Source organism: Scyliorhinus torazame, unplaced genomic scaffold (genome assembly GCF_047496885.1).
Source record: "Scyliorhinus torazame isolate Kashiwa2021f unplaced genomic scaffold, sScyTor2.1 scaffold_689, whole genome shotgun sequence".
Taxonomy (NCBI): domain Eukaryota; kingdom Metazoa; phylum Chordata; class Chondrichthyes; order Carcharhiniformes; family Scyliorhinidae; genus Scyliorhinus; species Scyliorhinus torazame.
In genome coordinates this window covers 5,001-31,750 of record NW_027308416.1, presented here as the reverse complement: position 1 = coordinate 31,750, position 26,750 = coordinate 5,001, and the positions used below count along the sequence as shown (strand labels likewise).

Sequence of the window (26,750 nt, the reverse complement as noted above, 5' to 3'; positions counted from 1 at the left end):
AGGAGCTGAATGGGCCTCCTCGTGTTCCTGTGTAACAGACTCGAGGAGGGGGGGCTGAATGGGCCTCCTCCTGTTCCTGTGTAACAGACTCGAGGGGCTGAATGGGCCTCCTCGTGTTCCTGTGTAACAGACTCGAGGAGCGGGGGCTGAATGGGCCTCCTCCTGTTCCTCTGTAACAGACTCGAGGAACTGAATGGGCCTCCTCCTGGTCTGTGTAACATACTCGAGGAGGGGCTGAATGGTCCTCCTCCTGTTCCTGTGTAACAGACTCGAGGAGGGCGGGGGGGGGGGGGGGGGGGGGGAGTGCTGAATGGGCCTCCTCCTGTACCTGTGTAACAGTCCCGAGGAGGGGGAGCTGAATGGGCCTCCTGCTGTTGCTGTGTAACAGACTTGAGGAGTGGGGTCTGAATGGGCCACCTCCTGTTCCTGTGTAACAGACTCAAGGGCTGAATGGGTCTCCTTCTGTTCCTGGGTAACAGACTCGAGGAGGGGGGGCTGAATGGGCCTCCTCCTGTTCCTGTGTAACAGACTCGAGGAGAGGCTGAATGGGCCTCCTCCTGGTCTGTGTAACATACTCGAGGGGGGGGCTGAATGGGCCGCCTCCTGTTCCTGTGTAACAGACTCGAGGAGGGGGGGCTGAATGGGCCTCCTCCTGTTCCTGTGTAACAGACTCGAGGAGGGGGCTGAATGCGTCTCCTCCTGTTCCTGTGTAACAGACTCGAGGAGGGGGGGCTGAATGGACCTCCTCCAGTTCCTGTGGAACAGACTCGAGGAGGGGGGCTGAATGGGCCTCCTCCTGTTCCTGTGGAACTGACTCGAGGAGGGGGGCTGATTGGGCCTCCTCCTGTTCCAGTGTAACAGACTCGAGGAGGGGGGTGCTGAATGGGCCTCCTCCTGTTCCTGTGTAACAGACTCGAGGAGTGGGGTCTGAATGGGCCCCCTCCTGTTCCTGTGTAACAGACTCAAGGGCTGAATGGGTCTCCTTCTGTTCCTGGGTAACAGACTCGAGGAGGGGGGGCTGAATGGGCCTCCTCCTGGTCTGTGTAACATACTCGAGGGGGGGCTGAATGGGCCGCCTCCTGTTCCTGTGTAACAGACTCGAGGAGGGGGGGCTGAATGGGCCTCCTCCTGTTCCTGTGTAGCAGACTCGAGGAGGGGGCTGAATGCGTCTCCTCCTGTTCCTGTGTAACAGACTCGAGGAGGGGGGGCTGAATGGGCCTCCTCCTGTTCCTGTGGAACAGACTCGAGGAGGGGGGCTGAATGGGCCTCCTCCTGTTCCTGTGGAACTGACTCGAGGAGTGGGGGCTGATTGGGCCTCCTCCTGTTCCAGTGTAACAGACTCGAGGAGGGGGGTGCTGAATGGGCCTCCTCCTGTTCCTGTGTAACAGACTCGAGGAGAGGGGGGCTGAATGGGCCTCCTCCTGTACCTGTGGAACATCTCGAGGAGGGGGGGCTGAATGGGCCTCCTCCTGTTCCTGTGTAACAGACCCGAGGGGCTGAATGGGCCACCTCCTGTTCCTGTGTAACAGACTCGAGGAGTGGGGGCTGAATGGGCCTCCTCCTGTTCCTGTGCAACAGACATTAGGAGGGGGCGGGGGGGCCCTGAATGGGTCTCCTTCTGTTCCTGTGTAACAGACTCGAGGAGGGTACAGAATGGGCCTCCTCCTGTTCCTGTGTAACAGACTCGAGGCGGGGGCTGAATGGGCCTCCTCCTGTTCCTGTGTAACAGACTCGAGGAGGGGGGGCTGAAGGGGCCTCCTCCTGTTCCTGTTTAACAGGCTCGAGGAGGGGGGGCTGAATGGGCCTCCTCCTGTTCCTGTGTAACAGGCTCGACGAGGGGGGGCTGAATGGGCCTCCTCCTGTTCCTGTGTAACAGACTCGAGGAGGGGCTGAATGGTCCTCCTCCTGATCCTGTGTAACAGACTCGAGGAGGGGGGGCTGAATGGGCCTCCTCCTGTTCCTGTGTAACAGACTCGAGGCGGGGGTGCTGAATGGGCCTCCTCCTGTTCCTGTGTAACAGGCTCGAGGAGGGGGGGCTGAATGGGCCTCCTCCTGTTCCTGGGTAACAGACTCGAGGGGCTGAATGGGCCTCCTCCTGTTCCTGTGTAACAGACTCGAGGGGCTGAATGGGCCTCCTCCTGTTCCTGTGTAACAGGCTCGAGGAGGGGGGCTGAATGGGCCTCCTCCTGTTCCTGTGTAACAGACTCGAGGGGCTGAATGGGCCTCCTCCTGTTCCTGTGTAACAGACTCAAGGGCTGAATGGGTCTCCTTCTGTTCCTGTGTAACAGACTCGAGGAGGGGTCTGAATGGGCCTCCTCCTGTTCCTGTGTAACAGACTCTAGGAGGGTGGGGGAGGGTGGAGTGCTGAATGGGCCTCCTCCTGTTCCTGTGTAACAGACTCGAAGAGAGGGGGTTGAATGTGCCTCCTCCTGTTCCTGTGTAACAGACCCGAGGGGCTGAATGGGCCTCCTCCTGTTCCTGTGTAACAGACGCAAGGAGGAGGGGCTGAATGGGCCTCCTCCTGTTCCTGTGTAACAGACTTAAGTAGGGGGGGGCTGAATGGGCCTCCTCCTGTTCCTGTGTAACAGACTCGAGGAGAGAGGGCTGAATGGGCCTCCTCCTGTTCCTGTGTAACAGGCTCGAGGAGGGGGGGGCTGAATGGGTCTCCACCTGTTCCTGTGTAACAGACTCGAGGGGTTGAATGGGCCTCCTCCTTTTCCTGTATAACAGGCACAAGGGGCTGAATGGGCCTCCTCCTGTTCCTGTGTAACAGACTCGAGGGGCTGAATGGGCCGCCTCCTGTTCCTGTGTAACAGGCACGAGGGGCTGAATGGGCCTCCTCCTGTTCCTGTGTAACAGACTTGAGGAGGGGGGCTGAATGGGCCTCCTCCTGTTCCTGTGTAATAGACTCGAGGAGCTGAATGGGCCTCCTCGTGTTCCTGTGTAACAGACTCGAGGAGGAGGGGGCTGAATGGGCCTCCTCCTGTTCCTGTGTAACAGACTCGAGGGGCTGAATGGGCCTCCTCCTGTTCCTGTGTAACAGACTTGGGGAGGGGGGCTGAATGGGCCTCCTCATGTTCCTGTGTAACAGACTCGAGGAGGGTGGGCTGAATGGGCCTCCTCCTGTTCCTGTGTAACAGACTCGAGGAGGGTGGGCTGAATGGGCCTCCTCCTGTTCCTGTGTCACAGGCTCGAGGGGCTGAATGGGCCTCCTCCTGTTCCTGTGTAACAGACTCGAGGAGGGGGTGGCTGAATGGGCCTCCTCCTGTTCCTGTGTAACAGACTCGAGGTGGGGGGGTGAATGGGCCGCCTCCTGTTCCTGTGTAACAGACTCGAGGGGCTGAATGGGCCTCCTCCTGTTCCTGTGTAAAAGGCTCGAGCGGCTGAATGGGCCTCCTCCTGTTCCTGTGTAACAGGCTCGAGGAGGGGGGGCTGAATGGGCCTCCTCCTGTTCCCGTGTAACAGACTCGAGGAGGGTGGGCTGAATGGGCCTCCTCCTGTTCCAGTGTAACAGACTTGAGGAGGGGGGCTGAATGGGCCTCCTCCTGTTCCTTTGTAACAGACTCGAGGGGCTGAATGGGCCTCCTCATGTTCCTGTGTAGTAGACTCGAGGGGTTGAATGGGCCTCCTCCTGTTCCTGTGTAACAGACTCGAGGAGGGGAGGGGCTGAATTGGCCTCCTCATGTTCCTGTGTAACAGACTTGAGGAGGGGGGCTGAATGGGCCTCCTCCTGTTCCTTTGTAACAGACTCGAGGGGCTGAATGGGCCTCCTCCTGTTCCCGTGTAACGGACTCGAGGGGCTGAATGGGCCGCCTCCTGTTCCTGTGTAATAGACTCGAGGAGCTGAATGGGCCTCCTCGTGTTCCTGTGTAACAGACTCGAGGAGGAGGGGGATGAATGGCCTCCTCCTGTTCCTGTGTAACAGACTCGAGGAGGGGGTCTGAATGGGCCTCCTCCTGTTCCTGTGTAACAGACTCGAGGAGGGGGGCTGAATGGGCCTCCTCCTGTTCCTGTGTAACAGGCTCGAGGGGCTGAATGGGCCTCCTCCTGTTCCTGTGTAACAGGCTCGAGGAGGGGGGCTGAATAGGCCTCCTCCTGTTCCTGTGTAACAGACTCCAGGAGGGGGGGCTGAATGGGCCTCCTCCTGTTCCTGTGTAACTGACTCGAGGAGGGGCGCTGAATGGGCCTCCTCCTGTTCCTGTGTAACTGACTCGAGGAGGGGGGGCTGAATGGGCCTCCTGTTCCTGTGTAGCAGACTCGAGGAGGGGGCTGAATGGACGTCCTCCTGTTCCTGTGTAACAGACTCGAGGGGCTGAATGGGCCTCCTCCTGTTCCTGTGTAACAGACTCGAGGAGGGGGTCTGAATAGGCCTCCTCCTGTTCCTGTGTAACAGACTCGAGGAGGGGGGCTGAATGGGCCTCCTCCTGTTCCTGTGTAACAGGCTCGAGGGGCTGAATGGGCCTCCTCCTGTTCCTGTGTAACAGGCTCGAGGAGGGGGGCTGAATAGGCCTCCTCCTGTTCCTGTGTAACAGACTCCAGGAGGGGGGGCTGAATGGGCCTCCTCCTGTTCCTGTGTAACTGACTCGAGGAGGGGCGCTGAATGGGCCTCCTCCTGTTCCTGTGTAACTGACTCGAGGAGGGGCGCTGAATGGGCCTCCTCCTGTTCCTGTGTAACAGGCCCGAGGAGGGGGGGCTGAATGGGCCTCCTTCTGTTCCTGTGTAACAGACTCGAGGAGGGGGGGCTGAATGGGCCTCCTGTTCCTGTGTAGCAGACTCGAGGAGGGGGCTGAATGGACGTCCTCCTGTTCCTGTGTAACAGACTCGAGGGGCTGAATGGGCCTCCTCCTGTTCCTGTGTAACAGACTCGAGGAACTGAATGGGTCTCCTCCTGTTCCTGTGTAACAGACCCGAGGAGGGGGAGCTGAATGGGCCTCCTCCTGTTCCTCTGTAACAGACTCGAGGGGCTGAATGGGCCTCCTCCTGGTCTGTGTAACATACTCGAGGAGGGACTGAATGGTCCTCCTCCTGTTCCTGTGTAACAGACTCGAGGAGGGCGGGGGGGGGGCGGGGGGGGGGAGTGCTGACTGGGCCTCCTCCTGTACCTGTGGAACAGACTCGAGGATGGGGCTGAATGGGCCGCCTCTTTCTCCTGTGTAACAGTCCCGAGGAGGGGGGGCTGAATGGGCCTCCTCCTGTTGCTGTGTAACAGACTCGAGGAGTGGGGTCTGAATGGGCCTCCTCCTGTTCCTGTGTAACAGACTCGAGGAGCTGAATGGGCCTCCTCCTGTTCCTGTGTAACAGACTCGAGGAGGGGGCTGAATGGGCCTCCTCCTGTTCCTGTGTAACAGACTCGAGGAGGGCGGGGGGGGGGGGAGTGCTGAATGGGCCTCCTCCTGTACCTGTGGAACAGACTCGAGGAGGGGGGCTGAATGGGCCTCCTCCTGTTCCTGTGGAACAGACTCGAGGAGCGGGGGCTGATTGGGCCTCCTCCTGTACCTGTGGAACAGACTCGAGGAGGGGGGGCTGAATGGGCCACCTCCTGTTCCTGTGTAACAGACTCGAGGAGTGGGGGCTGAATGGGCCTCCTCCTGTTCCTGTGTAACAGACCCGAGGGGCTGAATGGGCCTCCTCCTGTTCCAGTGTAACAGACTCGAGGAGGGGGAGCTGAATGGGCCTCCTCCTGTTCCTGTGCAACAGACATTAGGAGGGGGGCGGGGGGGCGCTGAATGGGTCTCCTTCTGTTCCTGTGTAACAGACTCGAGGAGGGGGGGCTGAATGGGTCTCCTCCTGTTCCTGTGTAACAGGCTCGAGGGGCTGAATGGGCCTCCTCCTGTTCCTGTGTAACAGACTCGAGGCAGGGGCTGAATGGGCCTCCTCCTGTTCCTGTGTAACAGACTCGAGGAGGGGGAGCTGAATCGGCCTCCTCCTGTTCCTGTGTAACAGACTCGAGGAGGGGGGGGCTGAATGGGCCTCCTCCTGTTCCTGTGTAACAGGCTCGAGGAGGGGGGCTGAATGGGCCTCCTTCTGTTCCTGTGTAACAGACTCGAGGAGAGGGCTGAATAGGCCTGCTCCTGTTCCTGTGTAACAGACTCGAGGAGGGTGGGGGAGGGTGGAGTGCTGAATGGGCCTCCTCCTGTACCTGTGGAACAGACTCGAGAAGAGGGGGTTGAATGGGCCTCCTCCTGTTCCTGTGTAACAGACCCGAGAGGCTGAATGGGCCTCCTCCTGTTCCTGTGTAACAGACGAGGGGCTGAATGGGCCTCCTCCTGTTCGTGCAACAGACTTAAGTAGGGGGGGGCTGAATGGGCCTCCTCCTGTTCCTATGTAACAGACTCGAGGAGAGGGGGCTGAATGGGCCTCCTCCTGTTCCTGTGTAACAGACCCGAGGAGGGGGGGCTGAATGGGCCTCCTCCTGTTCCTGTGTAACAGACTCGAGGAGGGGGGGCTGAATGGGCCTCCTCCTGTTCCTGTGTAACAGACTCGAAGAGAGGGGGTTGAATATGCCTCCTCCTGTTCCTGTGTAACAGACTCGAGGAGGGCGGGGGGGGGGGGGGGGGGAGTGCTGAATGGGCCTCCTCCTGTACCTGTGGAACAGACTCGAGGAGGGGGGGCTGATTGGGCCTCCTCCTGTTCCTGTGTAACAGACCCGAGGGGCTGAATGGGCCACCTCCTGTTCCTGTGGAACGGACTCGAGGAGAGGGGGCTGAATGGGCCTCCTCCTGTTCCTGTGTAACAGACCCGAGGGGCTGAATGGGCCACCTCCTGTTCCTGTGTAACAGACTCGAGGAGGGGGGGCTGAATGGGCCTCCTCCTGTTCCTGTGTAACAGACCCGAGGGGCTGAATGGGCCACCTCCTGTTCCTGTGTAACGGACTCGAGGAGTGGGGGCTGAATGGGCCTCCTCCTGTTCCTGTGTAACAGACCCGAGGGGCTGAATGGGCCTCCTCCTGTTCCAGTGTAACAGACACGAGGAGGGGGAGCTGAATGGGCCTCCTCCTGTTCCTGTGCAACAGACATTAGGAGGGGGGCGGGGGGGCGCTGAATGGGTCTCCTTCTGTTCCTGTGTAACAGACTCGAGGAGGGTACAGAATGGGCCTCCTCCTGTTCCTGTGTAACAGACTCGAGGCAGGGGCTGAATGGGCCTCCTCCTGTTCCTGTGTAACAGACTCGAGAAGGGGGAGCTGAATCGGCCTCCTCCTGTTCCTGTGTAACAGACTCGAGGAGGGGGGGCTGAATGGGCCTCCTCCTGTTCCTGTGTAACAGGCTCGAGGAGGGGGGCTGAATGGGCCTCCTTCTGTTCCTGTGTAACAGACTCGAGGAGAGGGCTGAATGGGCCTCCTCCTGTTCCTGTGTAACAGACTCGAGGAGGGTGGGGGAGGGTGGAGTGCTGAATGGGCCTCCTCCTATACCTGTGGAACAGACTCGAGAAGAGGGGGTTGAATGGGCCTCCTCCTGTTCCTGTGTAACAGACACGAGAGGCTGAATGGGCCTCCTCCTGTTCCTGTGTAACAGACGCGAGGAGGGGGGGCTGAATGGGCATCCTCCTGTTCCTGTGTAACAGACTCGAGGGGATGAATGGGCCTCCTCCTGTTCCTGTGTAACAGACGAGGGGCTGAATGGGCCTCCTCCTGTTCATTTGCAACAGACTTAAGTAGGGGGGGGCTGAATGGGCCTCCTCCTGTTCCTATGTAACAGACTCGAGGAGAGGGGGCTGAATGGGCCTCCTCCTGTTCCTGTGTAACAGACCCGAGGAGGGGGGGCTGAATGGGCCTCCTCCTGTTCCTGTGTAACAGACTCGAGGAGGGGGGGCTGAATGGGCCTCCTCCTGTTCCTGTGTAACAGACTCGAAGAGAGGGGGTTGAATGTGCCTCCTCCTGTTCCTGTGTAACAGACCCGAGGGGCTGAATGGGCCTCCTCCTGTTCCTGTGTAACAGACGCGAGGAGGGGGGGCTGAATGGGGCTCCTCCTGTTCCTGTGTAACAGACTCGAGGGGATGAATGGGCCTCCTCCTGTTCCTGTGTAACAGACGAGGGGCTGAATGGGCCTCCTCCTGTTCCTGTGCAACAGACTTAAGTAGGGGGGGGCTGAATGGGCCTCCTCCTGTTCCTATGAAACAGACTCGAGGAGAGGGGGCTGAATGGGCCTCCTCCTGTTCCTGTATAACAGACCCGAGGAGGGGGGGCTGAATGGGCCTCCTCCTGTTCCTGTGTAGTAGACTCGAGGGGTTGAATGGGCCTCCTCCTTTTACTGTATCACAGGCACAAGGGGCTGAATTGGCCTCCTCCTGTTCCTGTGTAACAGACTCGAGGGGCTGAATGGGCCGCCTCCTGTTCCTGTGTAACAGGCTCGAGGGGCTGAATGGGCCTCCTCCTGTTCCTGTGTAACAGACTTCAGGAGGGGGGCTGAATGGGCCTCTTCCTGTTCCTGCGTAACAGGCTCGAGGGGCTGAATGGGCCTCCTCCTGTTCCTGTGTAACAGACCCGAGGAGGGGTGCTGAATGGGCCTCTTCCTGTTCCTGTGTAACAGGCTCGAGGGGCTGAATGGGCCTCCTCCTGTTCCTGTGTAACAGACTTGAGGAGGGGGGGCTGAATGGGGCTCCTCCTGTTCCAGTGTAACAGACACGAGGAGAGGAGCTGAATGGGCTTCATCCTGTTCCTGTGTCACAGACTCGAGGAGGGGGGCTGAATGGGCCTCCTCCTGTTCCTGTGTAACAGACTCGAGGCGGGGGTGCTGAATGGGCCCCCTCCTGTTCCTGTGTAACAGACTCGAGGGGCTGAATGGGCCTCCTCCTGTTCCTGTGTAACAGACTCGAGGAGAGGAGCTGAATGGGCCCCCTCCTGTTCCTGTGTAACAGGCTCGAGGAGGGGGCTGAATGGGCCTCCTCATGTTCCTGTGTAACAGGCTCGAGGAGGGGGGGCTGAATGGGCCTCCTCATGTTCCTGTGTAACAGGCTCGAGGAGGGGGGCTGAATGGGCCTCCTTCTGTTCCTGTGTAACAGGCTCGAGGGGCTGAATGGGCCTCCTCCTGTTCCTGTGTAACAGACTTGAGGAGGGGGGCTGAATGGGCCTCCTCCTGTTCCTGTGTAACAGACTTGAGGAAGGGGGCTGAATGGGGCTCCTCCTGTTCCAGTGTAACAGACACGAGGAGAGGAGCTGAATGGGCTTAATCCTGTTCCTGTGTCACAGACTCGAGGAGGGGGGCTGATTGGGCCTCCTCCTGTTCCTGTGTAACAGACTCGAGGAGCTGAATGGGCCTCCTCCTGTTCCTGTGTCACAGACTCGAGGAGGGGGGCTGAATGGGCCTCCTCCTGTTCCTGTGTAACAGACTCGAGGCGGGGGTGCTGAATGGGCCCCCTCCTGTTCCTGTGTAACAGACTCGAGGGGCTGAATGGGCCTCCTCCTGTTCCTGTGTAACAGACTCGAGGAGAGGAGCTGAATGGGCCTCCTCCTGTTCCTGTGGAACAGGCTCGAGGAGGAGGAGCTGAATGGGCCTCCTCCTGTTCCTTTGTAACAGACTCGAGGCGGGGGTGCTGAATGGGCCCCCTCCTGTTCCTGTGTAACAGACTCGAGGGGCTGAATGGGCCTCCTCCTGTTCCTGTGTCACAGACTCGAGGAGGGGGGGCTGAATGGGCCCCCTCCTGTTCCTGTGTCACAGACTCGAGGAGGGGGGCTGAATGGGCCTCCTCCTGTTCCTGTGTAACAGACTCGAGGAGGGGGGCTGAATGGGCCTCCTCCTGTTCCTGTGTAACAGACTCGAGGAGGGGGGGCTGAATGGGCCCCCTCCTGTTCCTGTGTAACAGACTCGAGGGGCTGAATGGGCCTCCTCCTGTTCCTGTGTCACAGACTCGAGGAGGGGGGCTGAATGGGCCTCCTCCTGTTCCTGTGTAACAGACTCGAGGGGCTGAAAGGGCCTCCTCCTGTTCCTATGTAACTGTCTCGAGGAGGGGGGGCTGAATGGGCCTCCTCCTGTTCCTGTGTAACAGACTCGAGGAGAGGGGGCTGAATGGGCCTCCTCCTGTTCCTGTGTAACAGACTCGAGGAGGGGGGGCTGATTGGGCCTCCTCCTGTTCCTGTGTAACAGACTCGAGGAGGGGGGGCTGAATGGGCCTCCTCCTGTTCCTGTGTAACAGGCTCGAGGAGGGGGGGCTGAATGGGCCACCTCCTGTTCCTGTGTAACAGGCTCGAGGAGGGGGGGCTGAATGGGCCTCCTCCTGTCCCTGTGTGACTGATTCGAGGAGAGGGGGCTGAATGGGCCTCCTCCTGTTCCTGTGTAACAGACTCGAGCAGGGGGGGCTCAATGGGCCCCTCCTGTTCCTGTGTAACAGACTCGAGGAGGAGGGGCTGAATGGGTCTCCTCCTGTTCCTGTGTAACAGACTCGAGCAGGGGGGGGCTGAATGGGCCCCTCCTGTTCCTGTGTAACAGACTCGAGGAGGAGGGGCTGAATGGGCCTCCTCCTGTTCCTGTGTAACAGACTCGAGGAGGGGGGGGCTGAATGGGCCTCCTCCTGTTTCTCTGTAACAGACTCGAGGAGGGGGGGCTGAATGGGCCTCCTCCTGTTCCTGTGTAACAGACTCGAGGGGCTGAATGGGCCTCCTCCTGTTCCTGTGTAACAGACTCGAGGGGCTGAATGGGCCTCCTCCTGTTCCTCTGTAACAGACTCGAGGAGGGGGGCCTGAATGGGCCTCCTCCTGTTCCTGTGTAACAGGCTCGAGGAGGGGGGCCTGAATGGGCCTCCTCCTGTTCCTGTGTAACAGACTCGAGGAGGGGGGGCTGAATGGGCCTCCTCCTGTTTCTGTGTAACAGACTCGAGGAGGGGGGGCTGAATGGGCCTCCTCCTGTTCCTGTGTAACAGGCTCGAGGAGGGGGGGCTGAATGGGCCTCCTCCTGTTCCTGTGTAACAGGCTCGAGGGGCTGAATGGGCCTCCTTCTGTTCCTGTGTAACAGGCTCGAGGGGCTGAATGGGACTCCTCCTGTTCATGTGTAACAGACTCGAGGAGGGGGCTGAATGGGCCTCCTCCTGTTCCTGTGTAACAGACTCGAGGGGCTGAATGGGCCTCCTCCTGTTCCTGTGTAACAGACTCGAGGAGGGGGAGCTGATTGGGCCTCCTCCTGTTCCTGTGTAACAGACTCGAGGAGCTGAATGGGCCTCCTCCTGTTCCTGTGTAACAGACTCGAGGAGCTGAATGGGCCTCCTCCTGTTCCTGTGTAACAGACTCGAGGGGCTGAATGGGCCTCCTCCTGTTCCTGTGTAACAGACTCGAGGAGGGGGAGCTGAATGGGCTTCCTCCTGTTCCTGTGTAACAGACTCGAGGGGCTGAATGGGCCTCCTCCTGTTCCTGTGTAACAGACTCGAGGAGGGGGGGCTGAATGGGCCTCCTCCTGTTCCTGTGTAACAGACTCGAGGAGGGGGGGCTGAATGGGCCTCCTCCTGTTCCTGTGTAACTGCCCCGAGGAGGGGGTGCTGAATGGACCTCACACACTCTCTCTCACACACACCGTCGCACACCCACAGTCACCCTCACCGACACTCACACACACGCACACGCACGCACAATCGCCATTGACAGCAATTCCATTGAAGTTTGTACACTGCGCACAGGCGAGGACCTCATCCTGGGGCGTTCCTGCATTACTCAGGTCAACTCTTGTGATCGGCATAGCGGTAGCACTGTTGCTTCACAGCTCCAGGGTCCCAGGTTCGATTCCGGCTTGGGTCACTGTCTGTGCGGAGTCTGCACGTCCTCCCCGTGTGTGCGTGGGTTTCCTCCGGGTGCTCCGGTTTCCTCCCACAAGTCCCGAAAGACGAGCTGTTAGGTAATTTGGACATTCTGAATTCTCCCTCAGTGTACCCGAACAGGCGCCGGAGTGTGGCTTCATTGCAGAGTTAGTGTAAGCCTACTTGTGACAATAAAGATAACTGATTCCTGACTGCAAACTCTCACCGACCCTCCTCTCTCTCTCTCTCTCTCCTTAAAGAGACCTGGCCCTAATTGTTGCAGCGTTGGCCTACAATGAGTGGTTTACAAAACTGTATACCCGCGATCTCAAACTGGTGAGTACTGAGGGAGTGCCGCACTGTCAGAGGGTCAGTACTGAGGGAGTGCAGCACTGTCAGAGGGTCAGTACTGAGGGAGAGCGACACTGTCAGAGGGTCAGTACTGAGGGAGTGCCGCACTGTCAGAGGGTCAGTACTGAGGGAGTGCTGCACTGTCAGAGGGTCAGTACTGAGGGAGTGCCGCATTGTCGGAGGGTCAGTACTGAGGGAGTGCCGCACTGTCAGAGGGTCAGTACTGAGGGAGTGCCGCACTGTCAGAGGGTCAGTACTGAGGGAGTGCCGCACTGTCGGAGGGTCAGTACTGAGGGAGTGCTGCACTGTCAGAGAGTCAGTACTGAGGGAGCGCCGCACTGTCAGAGGGACAGTACTGAGGGAATGCCGCACTGTCAGAGGGTCAGTACAGAGGGAGTGCCGCACTGTCAGAGGGTCAGTACTGAGGGAGCGCCGCACTGTCAGAGGGTCAGTACTGAGGGAGTGCCGCATTGTCAGTGTCAGTACTGAGGGAGCGCCGCACTGTCAGAGGGTCAGTACTGAGGGAGTGCCGCACTGTCAGAGGGTCAGTACTGAGGGAGTGCCGCTCTGTCAGAGGGTTAGTACTGAGGGAGTGCCGCACTGTCAGAGGGTCAGTACTGAGGGAGTGCTGCACTGTCAGAGGGTCAGTACTGAGGGAGTGTCGCACTGTCAGAGGGTCAGTACTGAGGGAGTGCCGCACTGTCGGAGGGTCAGTACTGAGGGAGTGCTGCACTGTCAGAGGGTCAGTACTGAGGGAGTGCCGCACTGTCAGAGGGTCAGTACTGAGGGAGTGCCGCACTGTCAGAGGGACAGTACTGAGGGAATGCCGCACTGTCAGAGGGTCAGTACAGAGGGAGTGCCGCACTGTCAGAGGGTCAGTACTGAGGGAGCGCCGCACTGTCAGAGGGTCAGTACTGAGGGAGTGCCGCACTGTCAGAGGGTCAGTACAGAGGGAGTGCCGCACTGTCAGAGGGTCAGTACTGAGGGAGTGCCGCACTGTCAGAGGGTCAGTACTGAGGGAGTGCCGCATTGTCAGTGTCAGTACTGAGGGAGCGCCGCACTGTCAGAGGGTCAGTACTGAGGGAGTGCCGCACTGTCAGAGGGTCAGTACTGAGGGAGTGCCGCTCTGTCAGAGGGTTAGTACTGAGGGAGTGCCGCACTGTCAGAGGGTCAGTACTGAGGGAGTGCCGCACTGTCAGAGGGTCAGTACTGAGGGAGTGTCGCACTGTCAGAGGGTCAGTACTGAGGATCTCCGCACTGTCAGAGGGTCAGTACTGAGGGAGTGCTGCACTGTGGGAGGGTCAGTACTGAGGGAGCGCCGCACTGTGGGAGGGTCAGTACTGAGGGAGTGCCGCACTGTCAGAGGGTCAGTACTGAGGGAGTGCCGCACTGTCAGAGGATCAGTACTGAGGGAGTGCTGCACTGTCAGAGGGTCAGTACTGAGGGAGTGCTGCACTGTCAGAGGGTCAGTGCTGAGGGAGTGCTGCACTGTCAGAGGGTCAGTACTGAGGGAGTGCTGCACTGTCAGAGGGTCAGTACTGAGGGAGTGCTGCACTGTCAGATGGTCAGTACTGAGGGAGTGCCGCACTGTCAGAGGGTCAGTACTGAGGGAGTGCCGCACTGTCAGAGGGTCAGTACTGAGGGAGTGCCGCACTGTCAGAGGGTTAGGACTGAGGGAGTGCCGCACTGTCAGAGGTTCAGTGCTGAGGGAGTGCTGCACTGTCAGAGGGTCAGTATTGAGGGAGTGCTGCACTGTCAGAGGGTTAGGACTGAGGGAGTGCCGCACTGTCAGAGGTTCAGTGCTGAGGGAGTGCTGCACTGTCAGAGGGTCAGTATTGAGGGAGTGCTGCACTGTCAGAGGGTCAGTACTGAGGGAGCGCCGCACTGTCAGAGGGTCAGTACTGAGGGAGTGCTGCACTGTCAGAGGGTCAGTATTGAGGGAGTGCCGCACTGTCAGAGGGTCAGTACTGAGGGAGTGCCGCACTGTCAGAGGGTCAGTACTGTGGGAATGCTGCACTGTCAGAGACTCAGTACTGAGGGAGTGCAGCACTGTCAGAGGGTCAGTACTGAGGGAGTGCCGCACTGTCTGAGGGTCAGTACTGAGGGAGTGCCGCACTGTCAGAGGGTCAGTACTGAGGGAGTGCCTCACTGTCCGAGGGTCAGTACTGAGGGAGTGCTGCACTGTCAGAGGGTCAGTACTGAGGGAGTGACGCACTGTCAGAGGGTCAGTACTGAGGGAGCGCCGCACTGTCAGAGGGTCAGTACTGAGGGAGTGCCGCACTGTCAGAGGGTCAGTACTGAGGGAGTGCCGCACTGTCAGAGGGTCAGTACTGAGGGAGTGCCGCACTGTCTGAGGGTCAGTACGGAGTGAGCTCCACACTGTCAGAGGGTCAGTAATGAGGGAGTGCTGCACTGTCGGAGGGTCAGTACTGAGGGAGTGCCGCACTGTCAGAGGGTCAGTACTGAGGGAGTGCTGCACTGTCAGAGGGTCAGTGCTGAGGGAGTGCTGCACTGTCAGAGGGTCAGTACTGAGGGAGTGCCGCACTGTCAGAGGGTCAGTACTGAGGGAGCGCCGCACTGTCAGAGGGTCAGTACCGAGGGAGTGCCGCACTGTCAGAGGGTCAGTACTGAGGGAGTGCCGCACTGTCAGGGGGTCAGTACTGAGGGAGTGACGCACTGTCAGAGGGTCAGTGCTGAGGGAGTGCTGCACTGTCAGTGGGTCAGTACTGAGGGAGTGCCGCACTGTCAGAGGGACAGTACTGAGGGAGTGCCGCACTGTCAGAGGGTCAGTACTGAGGGAGTGCCGCACTGTCAGAGGGTCAGTACTGAGGGAGCGCCGCACTGTCAGAGGGTCAGTACTGAGGGAGTGCCGCACTGTCAGAGGGTCAGTACTGAGGGAGTGCCGCACTGTCAGAGGGTCAGTACGGAGTGAGCTCCACACTGTCAGAGGGTCAGTAATGAGGGAGTGCTGCACTGTCGGAGGGTCAGTACTGAGGGAGTGCCGCACTGTCAGAGGGTCAGTACTGAGGGAGTGCTGCACTGTCAGAGGGTCAGTACTGAGGGAGCGCCGCACTGTCAGGGGGTCAGTACTGAGGGAGTGACGCACTGTCAGAGGGTCAGTGCTGAGGGAGTGCTGCACTGTCAGTGGGTCAGTACTGAGGGAGTGCCGCACTGTCAGAGGGACAGTACTGAGGGAGTGCCGCACTGTCAGAGGGTCAGTACTGAGGGAGTGCCGCACTGTCAGAGGGTCAGTACTGAGGGAGTGCCACACTGTCAGAGGGTCAGTACTGAGGGAGTGCCGCACTGTCAGAGGGTCAGTACTGAGGGAGTGCCGCACTATCAGAGGGTCAGTACTGAGGGAGTGCCGCACTGTCAGAGGGTCAGTACGGAGTGAGCTCCACACTGTCAGAGGGTCAGTACTGAGGCAGTGCCGCACTATCAGAGGGTCAGTACTGAGGGAGTGCCGCACTGTCAGAGCGTCAGTACTGAGGTAGTGCTGCACTGTCAGAGGGTCAGTACTGAGGGAGTGCCGCGCTGTCAGAGGGTCAGCACTGAGGGAGTGCCGCACTGTCAGGGGGTCAGTACTGAGGGAGTGCCGCACTGTCAGAGGGTCAGTACTGAGGGAGTGCCGCACTGTCAGAGGGTCAGTACTGAGGGAGTGCCGCACTGTCAGAGGGTCAGTACTGAGGGAGTGCCGCACTGTCAGAGGGTCAGTACTGAGGGAGTGCCGCACTGTCAGAGGGTCAGTACTGAGGGAGTGCCGCACTGTCAGAGGGTCAGTACTGAGGGAGTGCTGCACTGTCAGAGGGTCAGTACTGAGGGAGTGCCGCACTGTCAGAGGGTCAGTACTGAGGGAGTGCTGCACTGTCAGAGGGTCAGTACTGAGGGAGTGCTGCACTGTCAGAGGGTCAGTACTGAGGGAGTGCCGCACTGTCAGAGGGTCAGTACTGAGGGAGTGCCGCACTGTCACAGGGTCAGTACTGAGGGAGTGCCGCATTGTCAGAGGGTCAGTACTGAGGGAGTGCCGCACTGTCAGAGGGTCAGTACTGAGGGAGTGCCGCACTGTCGGAGGGTCAGTACTGAGGGAGTGCCGCACTGTCAGGGGGTCAGTACTGAGGGAGTGTCGCACTGTCAGAGGGTCAGTACTGAGGGAGTGCCGCACTGTCAGAGGGTCAGTACTGAGGGAGTGCTGCACTGTCAGAGGGTCAGTACTGAGGGAGTGCCGCACTGTCAGAGGGTCAGTACTGAGGGAGTGCCGCACTGTCAGAGGGTCAGTACTGAGGGAGTGCCGCACTGTCAGAGGGTCAGTACTGAGGGAGTGCTGCACTGTCAGAGGGTCAGTACTGAGGGAGTGCCTCACTGTCAGAGGGTCAGGACTGAGGGAGTGCCGCACTGTCAGAGGGTCAGTACTGAGGGAGTGCCGCACTGTCAGAGGGTCAGTACTGAGGGAGCGCCGCACTGTCAGAGGGTCAGTACTGAGGGAGTGCTGCACTGTCAGAGGGTCAGTACTGAGGGAGTGCCGCACTGTCAGAGGGTCAGTACTGAGGGAGTGCTGCACTGTCAGAGGGTCAGTGCTGAGGGAGTGTCGCACTGTCAGAGGGTCAGTACTGAGGGAGTGCCGCACTGTCAGAGGGTCAGTACTGAGGGAGTGCTGCACTGTCAGAGGGTCAGTACTGAGGGAGTGCTGCACTGTCAGAGGGTCAGTAATGAGGGAGTGCCGCACTGTCAGAGGGTCAGTACTGAGGGAGGGCCGCACTGTCAGAGGGTCAGTACTGAGGGAGTGCTGCACTGTCAGAGGGTCAGTACTGAGGGAGTGCCGTTCTGTCAGAGGGTCAGTACTGAGGGAGCGCTGCACTGTCAGAGGGTCAGTACTGAGGGAGTGCCACACTGTCAGAGGGTCAGTACTGAGGGAGTGCCACACTGTCAGAGGGTCAGTACTGAGGGAGTGCTGCACTGTCAGAGGGTCAGTACTGAGGGAGTGCTGCACTGTCAGAGGGTCAGTGCTGAGGGAGTGCCGCACTGTCAGAGGGTCAGTACTGAGGGAGCGCCGCACTGTCAGAGGGTCAGTACTGAGGGAGTGCCGCACTGTCAGAGGGTCAGTGCTGAGGGAGTGCCGCACTGTCAGAGGGTCAGTACTGAGGGAGCGCCGCACTGTCAGAGGGTCAGTACTGAGGGAGTGCCGCACTGTCAGAGGGTCAGTACTGAGGGAGTGCCGCACTGTCAGAGGGTCAGTACTGAGGGAGTGCCGCACTGTCAGAGGGTCAGTACTGAGGGAGCGCCGCACTGTCAGAGGGTCAGTACTGAGGGAGTGCCGCACTGTCAGAGGGTCAGTACTGTGTATGCTGTGGTTTGTATTAATCGATTTATTTGTCCAACTCTCCAGGGGTCGGAGGTGATTGAGCAGGTGTTACACACAATCAGCCGGTCCAGAACTATTGAGGAACTCGAGATGGAGAATACCGGTCTCAAAATGTTAGTGTAACCAAACCCATTCCCGTTCACCACACTGTACACAATCCCAATGGACCCAAACCCCTTCCCGTTCACTCCCACTGTACACAATCCCAATGGACTCAAACCCCTTCCCGTTCACTCCCACTGTACACAATCCCAATGGACCCTAATCCCTTCCCGTTCACTCCCACTGTACACAATCCCAATGGACCCAAACCCCTTCCCGTTCACTCCCACTGTACACAATCCCAATGGACCCAAACCCCTTCCCTTTCACTCCCACTGTACACAATCCCAATGGACCCAAACCCCTTCCCGTTCACTCCCACTGTACACAATCCCAATGGACCCAAACCCCTTCCCGTTCACTCCCACTGTACACAATCCCAATGGACCCAAACCCCTTCCCGTTCACTCCCACTGTACACAATCCCAATGGACCCAAACCCCTTCCCGTTCACCACACTGTACACAATCCCAATGGACCCAAACCCCTTGCCGTTCACTCCCACTGTGCACAATCCCAATGGACAGAAACCCCTTCCCGTTCACTCCCACTGTACACAATCCCAATGGATCCAAACCCCTTCCCGTTCACTCCCACCGTACACAATCCCAATGCACCCAAACTCCTTCCCGTTCACTCCCACTGTACACAATCCCAATGGACCCAAACCCCTTCCCGTTCACACCCACTGTACACAATCCCAATGGACCCAAACTCCTTCCCGTTCACTCCCACTGTACACAATCCCAATGGACCCAAACTCCTTCCCGTTCACTCTCACTGTTCACAATCCCAATGGACCCAAACCCCTTCCCGTTCACTGCCCACTGTACACAATCCCAATGGACCCAAACCCCTTCCCGTTCACTCCCACTGTACACAATCCCAATGGACCCAAACCCCTTCCCGTTCACTCCCACTGTACACAATCCCAATGGACACAAACCCCTTCCCGTTCACTCCCACTGTACACAATCCCAATGGACCCAAACCCCTTCCCGTTCACTCCCACTGTGCATAATCCCAATGGACACAAACCCCTTCCCGTTCACACCCACTGTACACAATTCCAATGGACCCAAACCCCATCCCGTTCACTCCCACTGTACACAATCCCAATGGACCCAAACCCCTTCCCGTTCACTCCCACTGTGCATAATCCCAATGGACCCAAACCCCTTCCCGTTCACTCCCACTGTACACAATCCCAATGGACCCAAACCCCTTCCCGTTCACTCTCACTGTACACAATCGCAATGGACCCAAACCCCTTCCCGTTCACTCCCACTGTGCACACTCCCAATGGACCCAAACCCCTTCCCGTTCACTCCCACTGTACACAATCCCAATGGACCCAAACCCCTTCCCGTTCACTCCCACTGTACACAATCCCAATGGACTCAAACCCCTTCCCGTTCACTCCCACTGTACACAATCCCAATGGACGCAAACCCCTTCCCGTTCACTCCCACTGTACACAATCCCAATGGACCCAAACCCCTTCCCATTCACTCCCACTGTACACAATCCCAATGGAGCCAAACCCCTTCCTGTTCACCCCCACTGTACACAATCCCAATGGACCCAAACCCCTTCCCATTCACTCCCACTGTACACAATCCCAATGGAGCCAAACCCCTTCCTGTTCACCCCCACTGTACACAATCCCAATGGACCCAATCCCCTTCCCGTTCACTCCCACTGTACACAATCCCAATGGACCCAAACCCCTTCCTGTTCACTCCCACTGTACACAATCCCAATGGACCCAATCCCCTTCCCGTTCACTCCCACTGTACACAATCCCAATGGACCCAAACCCCTTCCCGTTCACTCCCACTGTACACAATCCCAATGGACCCAAAACCATTCCAGTTCACTCCCACTGTACACAATCCCAATGGACCCAAACCCCTTCCCGTTCACTCCCACTGTACACAATCCCAATGGACCCAAACCCCTTCCCGTTCACTCCCACTGTACACAATCCCAATGGACCCAAACCCCTTCCCGTTCACTCCCACTGTACACAATTCCAACGGACCCAAACCCCTTCCCGTTCACTCTCACTGTACACAATCCCAATGGACCCAAACCCCTTCCCGTTCACTCCCACTGTACACAATCCCAATGGACCCAAACCCCTTCCCGTTCACTCCCACTGTACACAATCCCAATGGACCCAAACCCCTTCCCGTTCACTCCCACTGTACACAATCCCAATGGACCCAAAACCCCTTCCCGTTCACTCCCACTGTACACAATTCCAATCGACCCAAACCCCTTCCCATTCACTCCCACTGTACACAATCCCAATGGACCCAAACCCCTTCCCGTTCACTCCCACTGTACACAATCCCAATGGACCCAAACCCCTTCCCGTACACTCCCACTGTACACAATCCCAATGGACCCAAACCCCTTCCCGTTCACTCCCACTGGACACAATCCCAATGGACCCAAACCCCTTCCCGTTCACTCCCACTGTACACAATCCCAATGGACCCAAACCCCTTCCCGTTCACTCCCACTGTACACAATCCCAATGGACCCAAACCCCTTCCCGTTCACTCCCACTGGACACAATCCCAATGGACCCAAACCCCTTCCCGTTCACTCCCACTGTACACAATCCCAATGGACCCAAACCCCTTCCCGTTCACTCCCACTGTACACAATCCCAATGGACCCAAACCCCTTCCCGTTCACTCCCACTGTACACAATCCCAATGGACCCAAACCCTTTCCCGTTCACTCTCACTGTACACAATCCCAATGGAACCAAACCCCTTCCCGTTCGCTCCCACTGTACACAATCCCAATGGATCCAAACCCCTTCCCGTTCACTCCCACTGTACACAATCCCAATGGACCCAAACCCCTTCCCGTTCACTCCCACTGTACACAATCCCAATGGACCCAAACCCCTTCCCGTTCACCCCCACTGTACACAATCCCAATGGACCCAAACCCCTTCCCGTTCGCTCCCACTGTACACAATCCCAATGGATCCAAACCCCTTCCCGTTCACTCCCACTGTACACAATCCCAATGGACCCAAACCCCTTCCCGTTCACTCCCACTGTACACAATCCCAATGGACCCAAACCCCTTCCCGTTCACCCCCACTGTACACAATCCCAATGGACCCAAACCCCTTCCCGTTCACTCCCACTGTACACAATCCCAATGGACCCAAACCCCTTCCCGTTCACTCCCACTGTACACAATCCCAATGGACCCAAACCCCTTCCCGTTCACACCCACTGTACACAATCCCAATGGACCCAAACCCCTTCCCGTTCACTGCCCACTGTACACAATCCCAATGGACCCAAACCCCTTCCCGTTCACTCCCACTGTACACAATCCCAATGGACCCAAACCCCTTCCCGTTCACTCCCACTGTACACAATCCCAATGGACCCAAACCCCTTCCCGTTCACTCCCACTGTACACAATCCCAATGGACCCAAACCCCTTCCCGTTCACTCCCACTGTACACAATCCCAATGGACCCAATCCCCTTCCCGTTCACTCCCACTGTACACAATCCCAATGGACCCAAACCCCTTCCCGTTCACTCCCACTGTACACAAACCCAATGGACCCAAACCCCTTCCCGTTCACTCCCACTGTACACAATCCCAATGGACACAAAACACCTTCCCGTTCACTCCCACTGTGCACAGTCCCAATGGACCCAGACCCCTTCCCGTTCACTCCCACTGTACACAATCCCAATGGACCCAAACCCCTTCCCGTTCACTCTCACTGTACACAATCCCAATGGACCCAAACCCCTTCCCGTTCACTCCCACTGTGCACAATCCCAATGGACCCAAACCCCTTCCCGTTCACTCCCACTGTACACAATCCCAATGGACCCAAACCCCTTCCCGTTCACTCCCACTGTACACAATCCCAATGGACCCAAACCCCTTCCCGTTCACTCCCACTGTACACAATCCCAATGGACCCAAACCCCTTCCCGTTCACTCCCACTGTACACAATCCCAATGGACACTAAACACCTTCCCGTTCACTCCCACTGTGCACAGTCCCAATGGACCCAGACCCCTTCCCGTTCACTCCCACTGTACACAATCCCAATGGACCCAAACCCCTTCCCGTTCACTCCCACTGTGCACAATCCCAATGGACCCAAACCCTTTCCCGTTCACTCCCACTGTACACAATCCCAATGGACCCAAACCCCTTCCCGTTCACACCCACTGTACACAATCCCAATGGACACAAACCCCTTCCCGTTCACTCTCACTGTACACAATCCCAATGGACCCAAACCCCTTCCAGTTCACCCCCACTGTGCACAATCCCAATGGACCCAAACCCCTTCCCGTTCACTCCCATTGTGCACAATCCCAATGGACCCAAACCCCTTCCCGTTCACTCCCACTGTACACAATCCCAATGGACCCAAACCCCTTCCCGTTCACTCCCACTGTACACAATCCCAATGGACCCAAACACCTTCCCGTTCACCCCCACTGTGCACAATCCCAATGGACCCAAACCCCTTCCCGTTCACTCCCACTGTACACAATCCCAATGGACCCAAACCCTTTCCCGTTCACTCCCACTGTGCACAATCCCAATGGACACAAACCCCTTCCCGTTCACTCCCACTGTACACAATCCCAATGGACCCAAACCCCTTCCCGTTCACTCCCACTGTACACAATCCCAATGGACCCAAACCCTTTCCCGTTCACTCCCACTGTGCACAATCCCAATGGACACAAACCCCTTCCCGTTCACTCCCACTGTGCACAATCCCAATGGACCCAAACCCCTTCCCGTTCACACCCACTGTACACAATCCCAATGGACCCAAACCCCTTCCCGTTCACTCCCACTGTGCACAATCCCAATGGACCCAAACCCCTTCCCGTTCACTCCAACTGTACACAATCCCAATGGACCCAAACCCCTTCTCGTTCATTCCCACTGTACACAATCCCAATGGACCCAAACCCCTTCCCGTTCACTGCCCACTGTACACAATCCCAATGGACCCAAACCCCTTCCCGTTCACTCCCACTGTGCACAATCCCAATGGACCCAAACCCCTTCCCGTTCACTCCAACTGTACACAATCCCAATGGACCCAAACCCCTTCTCGTTCACTCCCACTGTACACAATCCCAATGGACCCAAACCCCTTCCCGTTCACTCCCACTGTACACAATCCCAATGGACCCAAACCCCTTCCCGTTCACTCCAACTGTACACAATCCCAATGGACCCAAACCCCTTCTCGTTCACTCCCACTGTACACAATCCCAATGGACCAAAACCCCTTCCCGTTCACTCCCACTGTACACAATCCCAATGGACCCAAACCCCTTCCCGTTCACTGCCCACTGTACACAATCCCAATGGACCCAAACCCCTTCCCGTTCACTCCCACTGTACACAATCCCAATGGACCCAAACCCCTTCCCGTTCACTCCCACTGTACATAATCCCAATGGACCCAAACCCCTTCCCGTTCACTCCCACTGTACACAATCCCAATGGACCCAAACCCCTTCCCGTTCACTCCCACTGTACACAATCCCAATGGACCCAAACCCCTTCCCGTTCACTCCCACTGTGCACAATCCCAATGGACCCAAACCCCTTCCCGTTCACTCCCACTGTGCACAATCCCAATGGACCCAAACCCCTTCCCGTTCACTCCCACTGTGCACAATCCCAATGGACCCAAACCCCTTCCCGTTCACTCCCACTGTACACAATCCCAATGGACCGAAACCCCTTCCCGTTCACTCCCACTGTACACAATCCCAATGGACCCAAACCCCTTCCCGTTCACTCCCACTGTGCACAATCCCAATGGACCCAAACCCCTTCCCGTTCACTCCCACTGTACACAATCCCAATGGACTCAAACCCCTTCCCGTTCACTCCCACTGTACACAATCCCAATGGACCCAAACCCCTTCCCGTTCACTGCCCACTGTACACAATCCCAATGGACCCAAACCCCTTCCCGTTCACTCCCACTGTACACAATCCCAATGGACCCAAACCCCTTCCCGTTCACTCCCACTGTACACAATCCCAATGGACCCAAACCCCTTCCCGTTCACTCCCACTGTACACAATCCCAATGGACCCAAACCCCTTCCCGTTCACTCCCACTGTACACAATCCCAATGGACCCAAACCCCTTCCCGTTCACTCCCACTGTACACAATCCCAATGGACCCAAACCCCTTCCCGTTCACTCCCACTGTACATAATCCCAATGGACCCAAACCCCTTCCCGTTCACTCCCACTGTACACAATCCCAATGGACCCAAACCCCTTCCCGTTCACTCCCACTGTACACAATCCCAATGGACCCAAACCCCTTCCCGTTCACTCCCACTGTACACAATCCCAATGGACCCAAACCCCTTCCCGTTCACTGCCCACTGTACACAATCCCAATGGACCCAAACCCCTTCCCGTTCACTCCCACTGTACACAATCCCAATGGACCCAAACCCCTTCCCGTTCACTCCCACTGTACACAATCCCAATGGACCCAAACCCCTTCCCGTTCACTCCCACTGTACATAATCCCAATGGACCCAAACCCCTTCCCGTTCACTCCCACTGTACACAATCCCAATGGACCCAAACCCCTTCCCGTTCACTCCCACTCTACACAATCCCAATGGACCCAAACCCCTTCCTGTTCACCCCCACTGTACACAATCCCAATGGACCCAAACCCCTTCCCATTCACTCTCACTGTACACAATCCCAATGGACCCAAACCCCTTCCCGTTCACTCCCACTGTACACAATCCCAATGGACACAAACCCCTTACCGTTCACTCCCACTGTACACAATCCCAATGTACACAAACCCCTTCCCGTTCACTCCCACTGTCCACAATCCAAATGGACCCAAACCCCTTCCCGTTCACTCCCACTGTACACAATCCCAATGGACCCAAACCCCTTCCCGTTCACTCCCTCTGTACACAATCCCAATGGACCCAAACCCCTTACCGTTCACTCCCACTGTACACAATCCCAATGTACACAAACCCCTTCCCGTTCACTCCCACTGTACACAATCCCAATGGACTCAAACCCCTTCCCGTTCACTCCCACTGTACACAATCCCAATGGACCCAAACCCCTTCCCGTTCACTCCCACTGTACACAATCCCAATGGACCCAAACCCCTTCCCGTTCACTCCCACTGTACACAATCCCAATGGACCCAAACCCCTTCCCGTTCACTCCCACTGTACACAATCCCAATGTACCCAAACCCCTTCCCGTTCACTCCCACTCTACACAATCCCAATGGACCCAAACCCCTTCCTGTTCACCCCCACTGTACACAATCCCAATGGACCCAAACCCCTTCCCATTCACTCTCACTGTACACAATCCCAATGGACCCAAACCCCTTCCCGTTCACTCCCACTGTACACAATCCCAATGGACCCAAACCCCTTACCGTTCACTCCCACTGTACACAATCCAAATGTACACAAACCCCTTCCCGTTCACTCCCACTGTCCACAATCCAAATGGACCCAAACCCCTTCCCGTTCACTCCCACTGTACACAATCCCAATGGACCCAAACCCCTTCCCGTTCACTCCCTCTGTACACAATCCCAATGGACCCAAACCCCTTACCGTTCACTCCCACTGTACACAATCCCAATGTACACAAACCCCTTCCCGTTCACTCCCACTGTACACAATCCCAATGGACTCAAACCCCTTCCCGTTCACTCCCACTGTACACAATCCCAATGGACCCAAACCCCTTCCCGTTCACTCCCACTGTACACAATCCCAATGGACCCAAACCCCTTCCCGTTCACTCCCACTGTACACAATCCCAATGGACCCAAACTCCTTCCCATTCACTCCCACTCCACACAATCCCAATGGACCCAAACCCCTTCCCGTTCACTCCCACTGTCCACAATCCCAATGGACCCAAACCCCTTCCCTTTCACTCGCACTGTGCACAATCCCAATGGAGCCAAACCCCTTCCCGTTCACTCCCACTGTGCACAATCCCAATGGACCCAAACCCCTTCCCGTTCACTCCCACTGTACACAATCCCAATGGACCCAAACCCCTTCCCGTTCACTCCCACTGTACACAATCCCAATGGACCCAAACCCCTTCCCGTTCTCTCCCACTGTACACAATCCCAATGGACCCAAACCCCTTCCCGTTCACTCCCACTGTACACAATCCCAATGGACGCAAACCCCTTCCCGTTCACTCCCACTGTACACAATCCCAATGGACCCAAACCCCTTTCCGTTCACTCCCACTCTACACAATCCCAATGGACCCAAACCCCTTCCCGTTCACTCTCACTGTACACAATCCCAATGGACCCAAACCCCTTTCCGTTCACTCCCACTCCACACAATCCCAATGGACCCAAACCCCTTCCCGTTCACTCCCACTGTCCACAATCCCAATGGACCCAAACCCCTTCCCTTTCACTCGCACTGTGCACAATCCCAATGGAGCCAAACCCCTTCCCGTTCACTCCACTGTGCACAATCCCAATGGACCCAAACCCCTTCCCGTTCACTCCCACTGTACACAATCCCAATGGACCCAAACCCCTTCCCGTTCACTCCCACTGTACACAATCCCAATGGACCCAAACCCCTTCCCGTTCTCTCCCACTGTACACAATCCCAATGGACCCAAACCCCTTTCCGTTCACTCCCACTCTACACAATCCCAATGGACCCAAACCCCTTCCCGTTCACTCCCACTGTACACAATCCCAATGGACCCAAACCCCTTCCCGTTCACTCTCACTGTACACAATCCCAATGGACCCAAACCCCTTCCCGTTCACTCCCACTGTACACAATCCCAATGGACCCAAACCCCTTCCCGTTCACTCTCACTGTACACAATCCCAATGGACCCAAACCCCTTCCCGTTCACTCCCACTGTACACAATCCCAATGGACCCAAACCTCTTCCCGTTCACTCCCATTGTACACAATCCCAATGGACCCAAACCCCTTCCCGTTCACTCCCACTGTACACAATCCCAATGGACCCAAACCCCTTCCCGTTCACTCCCACTGTACACAATCCCAATGGACCCAAACCCCTTCCCGTTCACTCCCACTGTACACAATCCCAATGGACCCAAACCCCTTCCCGTTCACTCCCTCTGTACACAATCCCAAT

General features: G+C 57.5%; 1 long non-coding RNA gene across 1 annotated transcript in view; it reads left to right on the top strand.

Moving 5' to 3' along the window:
- The window catches only part of LOC140406593 (uncharacterized), a 109,781-nt gene that overhangs the window by 80,207 nt on the left and 2,824 nt on the right, over window positions 1–26,750 (top strand). The window contains exons 2-3 of the long non-coding RNA XR_011939207.1: window positions 11,976–12,051; window positions 17,450–17,538. This is a non-coding gene — a long non-coding RNA (uncharacterized lncRNA). The remainder of the gene's footprint in view (window positions 1–11,975; window positions 12,052–17,449; window positions 17,539–26,750) is intronic.